Here is a 13,988-nt window from a genome sequence, read left to right as displayed (position 1 = left end):
AGTGTAATGAAGATTACCGGTAAGTAATCATAGCATTATCCCACTGCAGCTACATTTCTTATCACAATATAGAAAAAATTGCTTACAAGGGAATTTTTTTGTGCATTATTAGTATAACAGGAGGTTGATCAATCTTGACTGAAAAAAACTTTGGACCGACTCAAATCAATTTAAAACCTGTTATTCATCTGATTAAACACTTGTACTGTAAATGCTTCCTGATTCAGCAAAACATTATCCAACGTGGCGTAGTCTAACTTTTCCCGTGAGACTACGCCACGTCGGATGAAGTTTTGCTGAACCAGGAAACATTTACAGTGGAAGCGGACAAAAGACGCCACAATACCATATACGAGAACGAGTTTCAACATACAAGGAAAGTATGAATCTAAGGTCCCACGCGAACCACACAATCGGTGACAATCAGGTGGAGATCCAGGGGGTCACACTTTATTAAAGATTGAAGGTCCTGAGGATGGCCTTGAGGATTTGTCAATGACAAGGCCGAAATGTCGACACATTAGTCCACATCTTTTGTTTTCAGATTATTTCTACGCAGCGTTATCTTTGTATATAGTGAACAAGATTCGTTGTCATTTAACTTAAAAGAGTGGATTACAACGCAAGTGGATTCTAAAGAACAACTGGTCTATGTCTTGTCCACTTGTCCATTTCTTGATTAATTATCACTGTTTTTAAAGAAATTGTACCCTATAAAATTAAAATTTGATATAAAAAGATATTTCATAAAATCTACTTTCCCGTGTAGCTTTTTCTATTGAGAGTTGTTACCACTTTGTTGAATAATCAAGTGTTTAATCAGATGAATAACAGGTTTTAAATTGATTTGAGTTGGTCCAAAGTTTTTTTCAGTCAAGATTGATCAACCTCCTGTTATACTAATAATTCACAAAAAAATTCCCTTGTAAGCAATTTTTTCTATATCATATTTCAGCCAAAGCTCGCAAGGGTTTATTGGGTCACCCACTTTCAATATAACATTTCTTATCACAGCAAAGTTTCGGCCAGGCTGTGTATACAATGTTTGGTATTTATATTTTATTTACTTTTGTCATATTTGCCTCTTTTATTGCTCTCATAATTCTCTCTATAACACTTCATACATTCTAATCTAAATAGTATGAAGACAAAATGGAACTATACATAGTTGCATGTGCATAACCGGTGCTGTAATTGGGATGTCGCACAAAAAAATACCCTGCTCAATCCGTGGCAGGTCTGTTGTATATCATCATGCTGAACCTCTCTCTGAAAAAGTCAATAGAAGATCTCATTACAACCCTGACTGTTCTTTTCATTCCATGGGGCTCATAGACTTTACATGTGAGGTTTTGCAGACAAGCAATATCTACCTCCAGTTTGAAAACCCTGACATGCATTACTCTGGCCTGATCTCAAATGACCAAAATAGGGTCATCTATGTCGATGATATTTCCCAGAGATCCACCAGCAGTTTGTATTAGAGTATGGTTGGTTTTAGTTTGCTGTACCTAGAGATACTGTGTTTTGTTTATTTGTTTTTTGTTCACATGAAGTTGCATTGGCTGAGATGTCCAAGTGATACAGTGGATGAGGTGCTATGTGATGTTTCAATATTCAAAGAAATAGGGCTTGCGCACAACCATAGGATTATGTTGTAATTATAGTTTTTAAAAAAGGGATTCTTTTGCTAATTGGGTGCACCCTGCGGTGACGTTTCCGTCCTGGAATGTCTTAAAACTTAACTGAACCTTAGTGCTTCCATGTGGCTGTCCCTTTATGGAACAAAAACATAACATATCTCAATTGAGATTCATGATTCTTGTAAAAATCGACAAAATGGAAGAAAGAGACAATAATAAACATTTACTGCAACAAGAAAATTACTGGATAATGAAACTACAATCGCAGAAACCCTTTGGACTCAATGAAAGAATTGAATTCGCCTGTTACCTTTAAGTACAGGCTACTGTTTTGCACCGAGGAACAGTTCAGGCTGCTATTGTCATTATCATGTTAATTACAATACTGATATACCTTTTAGTCTTATGCAATGTTTAATTTTTCCTTCACAACACTGCAAGTTCGCACAGGACTTCATTGCACAAAATCATTGTTTGGTATATTCTAAGTATTCACACACATTTGAGAATATAATATGCTATTATTATCACATTATTTTCTGTAGCGTCTATTTTGATTATACGTCTGACATTGATTCAATTTTTGAACCTATAACACATTCAAAGATGTCCGCTGCACAGATACTTTACCGTAGTCCACCCTTGCTGTTTACTTTTTCAAATCACGTGATCACGTTCGCGTCACACGAACGATAGAGAATCTTATTGAAGAGTAAAGATAGCCTCTTCATACCATTCGCCACAAGTTCTTTGCCGTCGGATCACCAAAATTGGTTAGAAAGTAAGTGTAACACAGCAAGTTTTTGTAACTTTTTATGCGCGTTGAATAGCGTGAGTTGAACCATGGTTTGCTTTACACTATCGTAGCGTCCCCGGTTATACATTGTGTTTAGACTCCAACGTGGCGTAGTCTAACTTTTCCCGTGAGACTACGCCACGTCGGATGAAGTTTTGCTGAATCAGGAAGCATTTACAGTGGAAGCGGACAAAATACGCCACAATACCATATACGAGAACGAGTTTCAACATACAAGGAAAGTATGAATCTGAGGTCCCACGCGAACCACACAATCGGTGACAATCAGGTGGAGATCCAGGGGGTCACACTTTATTAAAGATTGAAGGTCCTGAGGATGGCCTTGAGGATTTGTCAATGACAAGGCCGAAATGTCGACACATTAGTCCACATCTTTTGTTTTCAGATTAATTCTACGCAGCGTTATCTTTGTATATAGTGAACAAGATTCGTTGTCATTTAACTTAAAAGAGTGGATTACAACGCAAGTGGATTCTAAAGAACAACTGGTCTATGTCTTGTCCACTTGTCCATTTCTTGATTAACTATCACTGTTTTTAAAGAAATTGTACCCTTAAAATGAAAATTTGATATAAAAAGATATTTCATAAAATCTACTTTCCCGTGTAACTTTTTCTATTGAGAGTTGTTACCACTTTGTTGAATAATCAAGTGTTTGATCAGATAAATAACAGGTTTTAAATTGATTTGAGTTGGTCCAAAGTTTTTTTCAGTCAAGATTGATCAACCTCCTGTTATACTAATAATTCACAAAACAATTCCCTTGTAAGCAATTTTTTCTATATCATATTTCAGCCAAAGCTCGCAAGGGTTTATTGGGTCACCCACTTTCAATATAACATTTCTTATCACAGCAAAATTTCGGCCAGGCTGTGTATACAATGTTTGGTATTTATATTTTATATACTTTGGTCATATTTGCCTCTTTTATTGCTCTCATAATTCTCTCTATAACACTTCATTCATTCTAATCTAAATAGTATGAAGACAAAATGGAACTATACATAGTTGCATGTGCATAACCGGTGCTGTTATTGGGATGTCGCACAAAAAAATACCCTGCTCAATCCGTGGCAGGTCTGTTGTATAATTATACAATAGAGATATAAAAGAGAGATGAGAAAATACAAAAGTGCATTGAAGGATGTTAAAAAGATTTTCTTTAGTGAGAGGATTGAGAGGGCAAGTAACTCTCCAAGAGAATCGTTTAAAATTTTCAAAGAACTCTTGAAAGCCCCGGTCCCGCCAGTCGTGCATGTTAATCCTAAAGACAAATGTGAAGAGCTGGCTAGTTTCTTCCACTCTAAAATAGATACAATCCTATCCTCTCTGCCCGCTATGCCTCAAATCTCTGAGCCGGCTACTGGTCCAATAAGCTGCCCGACCGAACTTGTCTCTTTTGGCCCCTTCTCGGAGGAGGAGGTTACAAAGGTCTTGGTGGAGATGAAGAGTGGATCTCCGAGTGATCCAGTGCCTATGAAACATCTTAAACTTGTGGCTAATACTCTGTCAGCTCCGCTCACTGACCTTGTTAACCTCTCTCTCTCTCGTGGCATAGTCCCTCAGAGATGGAAAAGGGCAGTAGTAAAAGCCTTACTGAAAAAACCAGGCTTGGACCCCGCCAATTTGACCAACTTCAGGCCTATCTCGCTTCTGCCGGGGTTTTCTAAAATCGCCGAGAAGTTGGTTAACCGTCAGCTCTCTTACTATCTTGAGTCCAACCACCTGTTGGGAGACTCCCAGACTGGTTTCCGTCCCGGCCAAGGAACGGACACAGCCCTGCTGGCGGTAGTGGAGGAAGCAAGGAGCACTCTTGATACTGGAGGATCAGTGGCAGTGATCCTCCTGGACTTGAGTGCTGCCTTTGACACCGTGAGTCACCAGGTGCTCCTCCAACGCCTGTCAGAGGTAGGTGTCTCAGGGACGGCCCTGAAATGGTTGGGATCTTTCCTCTCCAACCGTTTCTACCAAGTCTGGGAAGGGGCAGAGCAGTCTTCCCTATTCCCTCTTCAATGTGGAGTCCCACAGGGCTCATCGTTGAGCCCTACTTTGTTCAATGCATATATGACTCCACTTGAAAGAGTGGTAGCCCCTTCGGGGTTGAAGATCATCAGCTATGCTGATGATACTCAGCTGGTGGTGGGCCTCACTCAGCTGGCGGAACAACCCAACTTGTTGCATGACTGCCTGGCTAATGTCTACCAATGGATGTCCAACTCGGCTCTTAAGCTCAATGGAGGAAAAACTGAGTTGATGCTCTTGGGCAACTCCAGTCCCTCCATTATTGCCAGCTGTTGGCCCCGGTCTCTTGGCGATCCTCCATCTCCCAAGAAGGAGATCAAGTCCTTGGGAGTATGGTTGGAGGAAGATCTGTCCTTTAGGACCCACGCCAGAAAGACCGCGGGGGTTTGCTTCGGTTTACTGAAGTCAGCCCGAAAGGTACTCCCACTGCTTCCGGATCCAGCTAAGAAGCTTTTGATGCGTGGTTTAATCCTCTCAAGGCTTGACTTTGGTAATGCTCTGTTTCTTGGTGCCCCTGAAGCCACCTTTAAAACCCTCCAACAGGTGCAAAATGCAGCTGCAAGAGTTCTGATGGAGATCCCTAGAAGGCAGTCTGCTGCCCCGGCCCTGAAAGCACTTCACTGGCTCCCTGTTAAGGAGCGAGTGAAATTTAAGGCGTTGTGTACGGCCCATAAAATTCTACATGGCAAAGGCCCCCCCATCCTTTTTAACATGGCCCGTCCTTATAAACCTCCACGCCTTTTGCGCTCGGACCAGCAACATCTTTTGCAATCTGCGAGAGTCAGGAGAGCTCGGACTGGGGGCAGGCGTTTCTCGGTACAGGTGGCATCTCTGTGGAACTCTCTGCCCCTTAAGATTCGCTCAGAGCACAAGATCCTAATATTTAGGAAACTTCTTAAAACCTACTTGTTTCCACAGTAGCGAGTCATCGAGTTCCTCCTTCTTTGGTCTGTTGCGCCGGGATGCCCCCGGGTAAGCTGAGCGCATTACAAATTTCATATAATAATAATAATAATAATATTCATGCTGAACCTCTCTCTGAAAAAGTCAATAGAAGATCTCATTACAACCCTGACTGTTCTTTTCATTCCATGGGGCTCATAGACTTTACATGTGAGGTTTTGCAGACAAGCAATATCTACCTCCAGTTTGAAAACCCTGACATGCATTACTCTGGCCTGATCTCAAATGACCAAAATAGGGTCCTCTATGTCGATGATATTTCCCAGAGATCCACCAGCAGTTTGTATTAGAGTATGGTTGGTTTTAGTTTGCTGTACCTAGAGATACTGTGTTTTGTTTATTTGTTCACATGAAGTTGCATTGGCTGTGATGTCCAAGTGATACAGTGGATGAGGTGCTATGTGATGTTTCAATATTCAAAGAAATAGGGCTTGCGCACAACCATAGGCTTATGTTGTAATTATAGTTTTTAAAAAAGGGATTCTTTTGCTAATTGGGTGCACCCTGCGGTGACGTTTCCGTCCTGAAATGTCTTAAAACTTAACTGAACCTTAGTGCTTCCATGTGGCTGTCCCTTTATGGAACAAAAACATAACATATCTCAATTGAGATTCATGATTCTTGTAAAAATCGACAAAATGGAAGAAAGAGACAATAATAAACATTTACTGCGACAAGAAAATTACTGGATAATGAAACTGCAATCGCAGAAACCCTTTGGACTCAATGAAAGAATTGAATTCGCCTGTTACCTTTAAGTACAGGCTACTGTTTTGCACCGAGGAACAGTTCAGGCTGCTATTGTCATTATCATGTTAATTACAATACTGATATACCTTTTAGTCTTATGCAATGTTTAATTTTTCCTTCACAACACTGCAAGTTCGCACAGGACTTCATTGCACAAAATCATTGTTTGGTATATTCTAAGTATCCACACACATTTGAGAATATAATATGCTATTATTATCACATTATTTTCTGTAGCGTCTATTTTGATTATACGTCTGACATTGATTCGATTTTTGAACCAATAACACATTCAAAGATGTCCGCTGCCCAGATACTTTACCGTAGTCCACCCTTGCTGTTTACTTTTTCAAATCACGTGATCACGTTCGCGTCACACGAACGATAGAGAATCTTATTGAAGAGTAAAGATAGCCTCTTCATACCATTCGCCACGAGTTCTTTGCCGTCGGATCACCAAAATTGGTTAGAAAGTAAGTGTAACACAGCAAGTTTTTGTAACTTTTTATGCGCGTTGAATAGCGTGAGTTGAACCATGGTTTGCTTTACACTATCGTAGCGTCCCCGGTTATACATTGTGTTTAGCCTCTAAGACCGCACACTTATCTAACACACTAACACATGACTAATAGTGTGTTAACGGCAGCGGAGATTACATGAGCAAGCTCATTGCGTCCAATATATGACGCCCATCTAACGGTCAATGCCGATATTAATTTTTCAGATACAATTGTGAAAAACAATCCACTAGGACAGATTCTGTGAGTATTATCCGCATGAGCACGTTTTAATGCACACAGTAAAAAGCGCACTTCGGTTACTTATGATATTGGTTTCACTTCATTTCAGTTTCACTTCACTTTTTCACTTCACCGTACTTGATTGAAGTCGCAACATTTGTATATGTTTATTGATAAACACTATATTTTGACAATTTAAGAAATATAATAGATGGTCAGATCGACATTAGTCTTGTATCATTAAGCGTTCTCATTTTAATTTACAGAAAATACTCCCTGATGAAGAGCATGTTATGCTCGAAATGCATTGGAGATAAGTAAAAATGGGAGATGATCATAAATGTGCTTCAGCAATGAATATATGACTGAAATTGCAGCAGATAATTCAAAATCTGGAATGAATGAATAAATTCATGGAATAATCAAATAAACATTTGTTGCGACATTTTTTTGAACCTATCAGGATATAATGTGAGGGCACTGGAAGCACTAAGGTGCTATGTGATGTCACATGTGATGTCATTGGTCTATGAGGACAACACCAATGCACTGTAGGCACCACAGCACCCAGCTTGCCACTTACCTATGGCCTCCAGTTGCTGTGTGTTTCAGCCTGATCCAGTGAGACCTCCACTGCCTGGGTTCTCCAGCCCGGGTTTTCCCTCCTGGGTTTTCCTGACCGGGATTTTCTGCTCACATTTCTTCCCACAAACAGAAGTCCTGTACAGCACATTAGCTACCTAATGCAGGCCATAGCATGACCATGCAGCGGACATGCGTAGTGGGTATGCTGTTGGCACACCAAAGGCAAGCCCTTCCGTGCCTGGACCACGCCCAGTACCACGAACCCTGGCTCACCCTCCCTCGCATATTCGCCATCACCGAGCTCTACACCCTGAACCCTGGAGACCGCAACACAAACTGCCACCGCACCAACCCACACTCCACAGTAGGACCTTTCACCTTCACCCACTATGACTTCACCTGCCTTAGCACACACACCAGCCAACAGTTCGGCCCTACCCCAAACACTCCACAGACACCACCTGAACAAAAACACAAACTCGCATGCACCCTTCTCAACACACGCTCACTATGTAAATACACCACTGTGATTTGGAACTTCATCTCTACCGTAACACCCCGTCACTGAGACCTGGCTTAACCCCACATCTGCGCCCAACAGCACCTCTACAATACCCAAAGGATACAAGATCACCAACCAAGACCGCATCAAAAATCCTGGCGGAAGTATCACCATCATGCATAGGGAATTCATCCAATGCACCAACACAAAAGACAACATCACCTCAGCCGTAGAACACCTCAGCTGCCAAGTCCAACAATACAGCAAAACCACCAACAGGATCACCATTGCCTACCATCCTACAAGACCATATCCAGCCTTCTGCAACTTCATCATCTGACTTCATCGCCCCCCTCGCTTTAGACTCCTACAAACGCATTTTCCTCAGCTACCTTAACTTCCATCTTGACAACCACAATAACTTCAACACTATTAACCTCCTCAACAGCATGAACATCGGACTCACCCAACTTGTCCACGACTTCATGCACACAGCAGGCCATACACTAGACCCCATCTTCATCTGCTGCAACTGCATGAGTCAGAGCAACACCATGGAACTCACCTGGTCTGACCCCTTCATTGTTCATTTCAACATTACCTGCTCCGGGACTTTTACCCCCAGTCTACACAACAACCCCACCAAAGCTGGAGCAAAGTCTCAAAGTACACATGGATCAATGACCTCAACACCACCCACCCCATCTCCTCCAACAACATAGACCAGAACGTCAGAAATGTTTATATTTGGATCACCAACTGCTCTTACATTGGCAACACCATTGGCAACAACACGCACAGAAGGTCCACCAAGTAGGTGAGCTGGTACACTGAAGACCTCAGAACCACTAAACAACACTGGAGACACCTGGAAAGGAGATGGCACACCAGCAAGGACCTGACTAAAAAGACCACCTTGAAGACAGCCTACAACCTCTCCCACATACAATTGAGAGAATCGAAGAAAAAGACCTTAGCCTCATGCATCAAATCAAGCTCTAAAGAAAGCAAGGAAGTCTTCAACATTGTGCAAGAATTTGTCAACACTTCAGCTGCAACAAAAAACATTAACCCATCACAGGAATTCTACAACAACTTTCCACTACAAGATCGCCAACATTTACAGAAACTTCAAAACCCAGCGCCAGGCAACAGACTTCTTCAAGCAACACAAAGACCCCGTTACCACCACAGATATCAGACAAACTGAATGGAGCTAGCTCGTCCCACAGGGCACCACCTCTATCATGATCTCAGTTCACTCAGGGGCCACAACCTACTTATGCCTTCACAAAATTTTCAACCTAGGTGAAGCTATGTACTTACCACCTTGTTCAACACCTCAATTGCCACGGTCACCTTGTCCGAGGACTGGAAACAAGCAGAAGTTAAAATGCCCTACTAAAGAAACCATCAGCAGACTCCAGGAAACTCACTACCATCTCCCTGCCCCCATTCTCAGCCAAAGTATTAGAAAAGCCATCATTCAACAACTCTCCTCACATCTGGATTGAACCTCCCACTTGACTCCTCCCAATCCGGATTCTGAGGCAACCACAGCACTAAGACAGCCCTCATCACAGCTACCGACGACATCAAAGCCCTACTTGACCAAGGAGAGACTGCAACTCTGATCCTTCTAGACCACTTGGCAGCCTTCAATGCGGTCTCCCACTACACACTCATCACAAGGCTTCACAACATACCAATCCAAGGAGCCTCTCCAAGATGAAACCCTCTTTCCTCACTAGGAGAAACACAAAAATTCCACCTTCCCCCTTCACCTCCAAACCCAAGGAAATCATTGTAGGAGTACCCCAAGGATCTATCAGGATGGCTTATCTCCAAAGCGATCAAATTCAGAGCGCAAGCTGCCAATTGTGCGATTATCGATGAAAATACAGCAATAATCACACAAGGTTTGGCGAAAGCTTGCTGATAGGGCAAGGCATACTTAGCCATGATATCCACCTTACACCGGATATCATGGCTAAGTCAGTTTTGAAGCAGGCTTAAGGAAAGTAGCGATAGCAGAGGTTATCGCTACTTTGCTTGTCACTTTGCAGGTTAGCGTGCCCATGGATAATTGGAGAAATGTCGCTTAGCGACATTTCTCAAGTTATGTCAGGGCAAGAACGCCCACTTTGCATCTCATTAGAGATGCAAAGATGGGCATTGGGGGAAAGGGCGATAATGCGAGGATTCACGCGATAGCGTGACCTTGCTGATTTGACGCTAAAATTATCGCCGCTTTCCATCTGAAAACGGATGCTAACACAGTGATACTTTTATCTCCGGGGCTTGATGATATGCCCCTTGGCTATTCAGCGAATCAACTGGACCCTGCCAGCACCTGTATGCCGTCACTGGTGACAAGAACTACTCTACAAATCTACTGATTGATTGATTGATTGATGCAAGTTATAGTTGTATTGCTAAACATACCTGTCAAATTTTGGTGGTTTTCAATTTTTTTCGCAACCATTACATCACTATAACAGTTTTTTTTATGAAGTGTAATGTTTTTTAGCAAAATGTTTTGTATTCTGAGAATGTAACCATTACCTACTGTAAGAAATTGGGTTACTGGTTGAGAGGAGTGAAACCCCACTCAAGCAGATTCCACAATCCTTGTTGCCGTGAAGTTACAAGCAAACCCCAAATTAACATTTGCCCAACTATTTGGTAATTTGGCACAGAGCAGTCAGGCTTAACTTAGAGGCAATGTGCCAAGTATGTATGCAGCACTTCAAACAGTAATAGAGTGAACACACAACACAAAAAAATCCCACACCAATTTAGAAAAATAGAGTAGACTTCAACAAATAAAATAAGACCAAAATGGCAAAACTCTAATAAATACACTCAGAGATATGTAATTATAAATGTTTCAGGGAATATTGCATAAAAAAACATAAAGGGCCAACTGTGAAGATCTGGTCGGCTTAGATCAGGACAAATATACAAGTTCATGATCACTGCAATGGAGTGCAGGCCGGCTACAGGGACCAAGTTAGACTCACTGAACAAGAATAACTTAAATCCTGGTATTTGTGCTTTTTGGCTTTATTTTCACTGAAACTTTAAAGATTGAAGATCTTCGGTTGTACTAATTGGATGCTTGTTGTTTGGTCTTGTTTTATTGACTAAAATAAGTTCTATTATTCTAATCTGGTTTGGGATTCTTTTTGTGTAGTGTTTTCTCGATTTTACTGTTTGAATTGCTGCCCAAATACTTTACAAATTGCCTCTACGTTAAGCCTGACTACCCTATGTCAAGCTACCAGGGAGTTAAACACAGGTTGATTTGGAGTTTGCTTATGCCTTACCCTGAAAAGCATTGTGGTTGCTGCTTAACCAGGGCTCACACCCCAGTCAATCAACAACCAAAGTTCTTATGAGAAAAATATGGAGAAGGCAAATTCTTTGGGGAAAAACTAACCTATGTCTAAAAGCTTTAACTCCAACTTTCAATAAAGCTTTTGTTTTGTACGTTTTTTCTGTTATATTGCATCCAGTTTTTTATTACTATATGGCACTGTGCATAGCTTTTGGCCTTGTGCAGCTTGGGTTTAGGCAGTCGAGGGTCTTAGGCAAGTAGTGCACTAAAAACGTGCTCTTTAGCATCTGCACCAGTGGTTCATTTGTAAAAAATATAAGTGCTGGGGTTCTCGTCAGGAGGCAGCTTGCACCTGCCCATTTCTCCTGTTAGCGCCGCCAAAAACAGAACCAACTACTAACCATGAAAGTGGGGAGAGGGTGTGGTGTAATGGGCAGATCTGCTGACTTCGGAGCTGGGGAACCAGGTTCGAGTCTTTGCTTCGGAGCTGGGGAACCAGGTCAAGAGTCTTTGCGTCTGCTCAACATTCTGTGATTTTTGGCAACTCACTTAATCGTCCTGTGCCTACGGGGAATGTGTCCTTAACTGGTGATCATGAAAAGTGCTGGTGTTGATAAAGTGCCAGTGCTAAGCACTGGAAACCACTGGTTCAAATTAAGCACTGAACTGCACACGATTCTTGGCACAGCATTCAGCCAACAGTTGCTCAAAAGCTAATGCAAATATCTTTAGCTTGCATGCCGGGCAGTTCAAATTCTTCAGTAAAATTCTGCACCAGCTTTTGGGCTACGTAATCAGCTCTGCTTGGCCTTTGGACATACACAGCAAGCCCTGGAATTGAGCCTGGTCTATCTGCAACTATGTCACTATACCCGCTGTTCACGGCCATTTGAGATGGGCTTTGGGTGGCTGTGCACAGTGTCCTCTGTGTGGAGGCTCTTTACAACCAGGGCTAATTTTCCCATCGCCGTGCACAGCTGCCTCTAGGCACAAGGCTATTTCAGTTTTTATCATTTTTTCAGATTCGTAAAAAAATGACTTGGGTCCTTGAACTGAGGCCCTGGTGGTTGTGGTGGTAGAGAAAGAATGAGAGGAAGCGAACACGTGAGGGGTGATCACTGTGGGTCTGATTCCCTACAAAAAACACTTTTGTATGTTTACTTTTTTTTAGTATTTACACACAGATTTTATTTTACAAATAATAATGTCATGACTGAAGACATTCCAAAGTCCGGGCGGAGATCTCCGAATATAAAAAGATAGGAAATGCCACATGAGTTTGGAGTCTCCGAATTGTAGATAATAAAATTAAACTCGCTGTTTGTGCATACCAAAAAGATAGTAAAACTTACACAAATGTGAAAGCTCACCTTTGTGAATCAGGTCATGTGTGTTTTGCCTTTGATTGGTGGTGAGGAGTTAGGTTCAATCATAAAGTCCCAGCATCCATAGAGCTGTTGACTAAACAAAAGAGTACTGGCTACTGTGCCGTATAGTAATTTGGCTGGTAAATGACGCGATATTGTTGGATGTGGCTCCTAAATTTTGTTCCCAAGTGCCTGATCTGTCGGTATGCTGCTTCATTCTCAGAAAGGATGACTTTGACTCAGACCAGAATAATATTCCTGCATTCCTTGGAAAAAAAAAAAATTTCTGAGTTTTTCATCTCTTTAATTTACAGTCCTTCTTGCACTCTATTATTCTATATCAATTCCATTTGTCGTTTTTTTCAAGTGTGCTACTTATATTTCCCCAGGGCCTTTCTTACTTCACCCTTATGCAAAGAAAAATGCCTTGCTCCGCTCTGAGCCTGCTGTCAAGAATGTTGAGCTTGCCAGTACATCTTGGAAAACTCTGAAGCAGAAACAAATCATTCAATGTATTAAAAAATGACTAATTCGTCAATGAGATTACGATTGCTTACGCTGAGTCAGTACACGCAGCCATTGCTCTGCTCCCCTTCTTCTCAAGGAACGCTCTGAGCAAACGCATTACATTTTATTTCTCCGTTCAACACTTCAAGGTTCAAATGTTCCGGGCATTTAAACATCTCACCCTTGATGGTATTCAAGTGTGGGAAGGCTAAAGTTTTCGGATGAACCACGAGCACTCGGGGGCATATTATCAAGCCTGGGCGATAAAATTATCGCCGCTTTATCGGCAGGGAACTGCCGCTAAAGTGGCGATAATGGGCTTGATAATATGCTCTATGGAATTCCAATCGAAGCTCATGTTAGATGTTCTTTACATTTAACATGAGCTTCGATTGGAATTCCATAGCACATATTAGCAAGCCCATTATCGCCACTTTATCGGCAGTTTCCTGCCGATAAAGCAGTGATAATTTTATCGCCCAGGCTTGATAATATGCCCCGAAATTCGTTGTAAGATTTGAGGCAAAGAAAGTCATAAAACAAGGAGTTGAGAGAGTAGTTTAGTGCTATGGAAAACAGCAGGGGGCAGTAGCGAGGCTCGCTCAAGTGATTACATACAAAAATTCCAACTTGTATCATCAAGCTACAGGATTTTTAGAAGTCGTATTTATTACGAATGGCTTTAGTTGGGAGATATGTTAGCTGACACTTCTGTTTAATTGTTTATGCATTTTTAGATAGTCCAGACATCA

This window comes from Lissotriton vulgaris, chromosome 4_1, assembly GCF_964263255.1.
Source record: "Lissotriton vulgaris chromosome 4_1, aLisVul1.2, whole genome shotgun sequence".
Taxonomy (NCBI): Eukaryota; Metazoa; Chordata; class Amphibia; order Caudata; family Salamandridae; genus Lissotriton; species Lissotriton vulgaris.
This window is presented reverse-complemented; position numbering follows the sequence as displayed.